Raw genomic sequence first — 5,007 nt, 5'->3', positions numbered from 1 at the left:
CAGCATGTTTCTGAAGCTGAACATCTTCCAGGAGAGAACAGAAATATTTGTGCATGGGTGTTATTATTTCTGGAGACGTGCCAGTCCTTCCTACTGACCAGAAAACTCTTGGTGGGCACAGTCTGAATAGTGAGATATTTTGCCTTAATAACACAGCAAGGATGTTGCTCAGTTTACAGATGTGGCTAGTGCGCAGATTTCCTAGTTCTATGGTAATTAAGGCTAGTCAAATCAAGAAATTAGCTCTTTTTACTGCATTAGCTTAAATCACATAAAACACTTGTATTAGCCGTTAAGGGCTAATTGATTTGTGAAGATTTCAACAGCATTTAAGTGTTTTATTTTTCTGTTTGTAAAATAACATGTGACCTCTTTAGATTTTCTGGAATTAAAGAGGTGATATTTTGTCTTGTTTACCAACTGGCACCAGCCAAAGAAATGCATATATCTCCAAAAAAGTTACTTTACAGGAGATAGAAAAACTTAACTTACAATAGAAGTAAATGTAAATATTATATTCCAAGTAACTTTGAGGCATTTCTATTGTTCAATTCATCATTCTATGTCCAAATGATGTAGTAAACTAAAAACCCACAGATATGGAAATATATGTTCTGACTGGCTTCCTATGATGTTCATTCTGATGGATTAAAACAGCAATCCAGAATTTCTGCAAGTCTGTAAGTACACTTCAAATATATTTACATGCTTAGTGTTGTATAAGTCAAATTCATATCATTTACAGATATTGTAATGTGTAAAACTGTATATTGGTATGTTTTCTACTACTGCACCATTTTTATTAGTGATTATTTTGACATGGTCTGATTGTTTTTTATATAAGTGACTTTTATTTTGTATTTATAATTACAAATGTTTAAATTTACAATTTATAATGTTTTAGAGTTCAGGCGGCAGCTCAGAAAAATATGACTGAAGTAACATATGACTAGTTCACTTAGTGTATATTAAATTTAAGTACATAATAGTGATTTAGTAGAAATTATTCATTATCTGTAACCGCTTATCCAATTCAGGGTCACGGTGGGTCCAGAGCCTACCTGGAATCATTGGGCGCAAGGCAGGAATACACCCTGGAGGGGGCGCCAGTCCTTCACAGGGCAACACAGACACACACACAAATTCACTCACACACTTTTGAGTCGCCAATCCACCTGCCAATGTGTGTTTTTAGACTGTGGGAGGAAACCGGAGTACCCAGAGGAAACCCACGCGGACACAGGGAGAACACACCAACTCCTCACAGACAGTCCCCCGGAGCGGGAATTGAACCCACAACCTCCAGGCCCCTGGAGATGTGTGACTGCGACACTACCTGCTGCGCCACCGTGCCGCCCTAGTGCAAATTAGTGGTTCCAAAATAACATAAGTTAATGCTACATTTGGAAACTGACATTACATTTGGAACACTACTTTAATAATCTTATTTTAAATAACCACTATAGACATTTTCCCATGTTATGGGCCCTTTAAGTAGCACAGTTTTCATTACTGCTCTTGAACAGGACACAAAACAAGCTTAATTTTATTACTTTCATATAGTTCAAAATTAAACAGCCTTAAATTAAACCAGGATTTACTACAAGCTTTGTATGTTTATAGCATGTTCACTTATTCAATTCCTTCATGTGCACGTGTGTGTTATCTGTGTTAAAATGTAAAGGCACAGATGGTTAAGATGTGAACAAAGTCATTGAGAGTGGTTTTCTATGAAAAGCTTTGTTCTATAGAATCTTAATGAGTCTGAATTGTTCACGGTGCTGGTGAATGGAAGCAGATGATGTCGAGCTTGATGTCTCAGAAGAGTCTGATGTCTCAGAAAGTTGCTACAGGAGCTGAATGCAGCCTGATGCCTGCTGATATTTTTGAGAAAGTTTCATTCCTGATTTCATGCGGTTTTCCCATTATTGACTTACCATTTATTACTATTTAGACTTCAGTGGTGGTTGTGGAGAGTGAATAAAATGCTGTATTTTTATTTCATTTAATGTCACTTGTATAAAATAATAATTAAAGTAACAGCCAGTAAGTTTAAATGATGAATGGTCAAAAACAAAATGGAAAAGAGACGTTTCTCACATCAGCAGACATCAACGCTCAAAAAAAACAGAATATAATAATTACCAGGTCATGTGTTTGTTACATTTTTATGGAGTTGCTCTTCAATACTCGCGCGGTCCAGTTACAGAAATCCAGCGATTAAAACCTTGGCTTATAGCGCCTCCGTGTGGTCAGTGTTATATATTACAAGTTCCTGTTGATCCTGTCTGATAATGAGCTGTAATACACTGAGGCTTACTATATCAGAAGGAAACTGTTTTTTTAAGTTTTAGTTCTGTGTGTTTCTTAAAGAGAAAAGAGAAGTAGAACTATAAGGAAATGTATTAATTTAATTCCTGTTTTTTTAAACAGTTGTAATTACTGCAGGATGGAAAGTTGTGTGTGTGTGTGTGTGTGTGTGTGTGTGTGGCTGTGTGTTGCTTACACAGTTAGCATCCATTAAGGGCCTTTAGAGTTTTTCCATTAAGCCACATGAGTTATAAACAATGTAAAAAGCTCTGCAGCCAAAAGATAAAAGACACACACGCAGACACACACACACACACACACACACAATTCCTCTGACATCAAAGCTATCAGTAAATACTGTGCAAAAGTTTTAGTCACCGGAGAAAATGAGATTTGAAAAGCTATTTATCTGAGAATTAAGGGTTTCTTTACTCACAAACAAACAAACAAACACAAACTGTAATATCAGAATAAACCCAGCCCCGTTGTTCCAGTGGTGTGATAGTGTGTGTGTGTGTGTGTTATTAGAGGTGATCATCCAGTGCCTAGTGTCAGAGGTTAATAAATACTCCATTGTGTTAAATGAAGTGTGCTGTAGATTGAACAAACCCATACGATCAGGAGAAACATCTGGAAACACACTGTTCTTCACTCGCTCACAACACAGTGTCTACTTTTAGAACAAGCATCTTTTTACTGTGTCTGTTTATTGTAATTATATATAATTTTATACAAACCCCACGCTGAATGAGACCATAAATATTAATAAATATAATATAATTATAATCTTAGGTGTCTAAGACTTACACAATACTGTATTCACTCATTCGCTGTGTTCACTGTATTCTCTCATTCACTCATTCACTGTATTCACTCATTCACTTCTAAACATGTGATGTTCAGACTGAGTTTAAATGGTGTCAGAAAAGAACATATTTTCATAACTACAAATTTTCACATCCACAAATGGTGACTTACGCAACACTGTGTCCGCACATGAACTTCAGGCTTTATCATTGTGTCAGAGTCACTCTTCACAGAAAACCTCACCAAACTGATTCAATCTCGCAGTTTATATGAAACACACTTCCACACAACTGAAGCCAAAACATTTACTCACAGAAAAGATCCATACACAGTCAACTCAGAGGAGAACTTTTATAACAGAACACCACCCAGAGACTGGCATCACTCGAAAACACTGGCCACTTTATCAGAAACACCCCCGTTTACTGACACTCACTGGCCACTTTATCAGAAACACCCCCCTCTACTGACACTCACTGGCCACTTTATCAGAAACACCCCCCTCTACTGACACTCACTGGCCACTTTATCAGAAACACCCCCCCTCTACTGACACTCACTGGCCACTTTATCAGAAACACCCCCCTCTACTGACACTCACTGGCCACTTTATCAGAAACACCCCCCCTCTACTGACACTCACTGGCCACTTTATCAGAAACACCCCCCCTCTACTGACACTCACTGGCCACTTTATCAGAAACACCCCCCTTCTACTGACACTCACTGGCCACTTTATCAGAAACACCCCCCCTCTACTGACACTCACTGGCCACTTTATCAGAAACACCCCCACTCTACTGACACTCACTGGCCACTTTATCAGAAACACCCCCGTTTACTGACACTCCCTGGCCACTTTATCAGAAACACCCCCTCTACTGACACTCACTGGCCACTTTATCAGAAACACCCCCCTCTACTGACACTCACTGGCCACTTTATCAGAAACACCCCCCTCTACTGACACTCACTGGCCACTTTATCAGAAACACCCCCCCTCTACTGACACTCACTGGCCACTTTATCAGAAACACCCCCCCTCTACTGACACTCACTGGCCACTTTATCAGAAACACCCCCCCTCTACTGACACTCACTGGCCACTTTATCAGAAACACCCCCCTCTACTGACACTCACTGGCCACTTTATCAGAAACACCCCCCCTCTACTGACACTCACTGGCCACTTTATCAGAAACACCCCCCCTCTACTGACACTCACTGGCCACTTTATCAGAAACACCCCCCTTCTACTGACACTCACTGGCCACTTTATCAGAAACACCCCCCCTCTACTGACACTCACTGGCCACTTTATCAGAAACACCCCCACTCTACTGACACTCACTGGCCACTTTATCAGAAACACCCCCCTCTACTGACACTCCCTGGCCACTTTATCAGAAACACCCCCTCTACTGACACTCACTGGCCACTTTATCAGAAACACCCCCCTCTACTGACACTCACTGGCCACTTTATCAGAAACACCCCCCTTTACTGACACTCCCTGGCCACTTTATCAGAAACACCCTCCTCTACTGACACTCACTGGCCATTTTATCAGAAACACCCCTCTCTACTGACACTCACTGGCCATTTTATCAGAAACACCCCTCTCTACTGACACTCACTGGCCACTTTATCAGAAACACCCCCCTCTACTGACACTCACTGGCCACTTTATCAGAAACACCCCACTCTACTGACACTCACTGGCCACTTTATCAGAAACACCCCCGTTTACTGACACTCACTGGCCACTTTATCAGAAACACCCCCACTCTACTGACACTCACTGGCCACTTTATCAGAAACACCCCCCTTTACTGACACTCCCTGGCCACTTTATCAGAAACACCCTCCTCTACTGACACTCACTGGCCA

The 5,007-nt window shown here is 40.7% G+C and overlaps 1 long non-coding RNA gene across 1 annotated transcript; it reads left to right on the top strand.

The window, feature by feature from the left end:
- Positions 1 to 2,379, top strand: LOC136691606 (uncharacterized). Its single transcript, XR_010801885.1, has 3 exons — positions 1 to 129; positions 598 to 680; positions 1,196 to 2,379. It is a non-coding gene; the product is annotated as an uncharacterized lncRNA (long non-coding RNA).
- The last annotated feature ends 2,628 nt before the right edge of the window (positions 2,380 to 5,007 follow it).

Source organism: Hoplias malabaricus, chromosome 1 (assembly GCF_029633855.1).
Source record: "Hoplias malabaricus isolate fHopMal1 chromosome 1, fHopMal1.hap1, whole genome shotgun sequence".
Lineage (NCBI taxonomy): Eukaryota > Metazoa > Chordata > Actinopteri > Characiformes > Erythrinidae > Hoplias > Hoplias malabaricus.
This window is presented reverse-complemented; position numbering and strand designations above follow the sequence as displayed.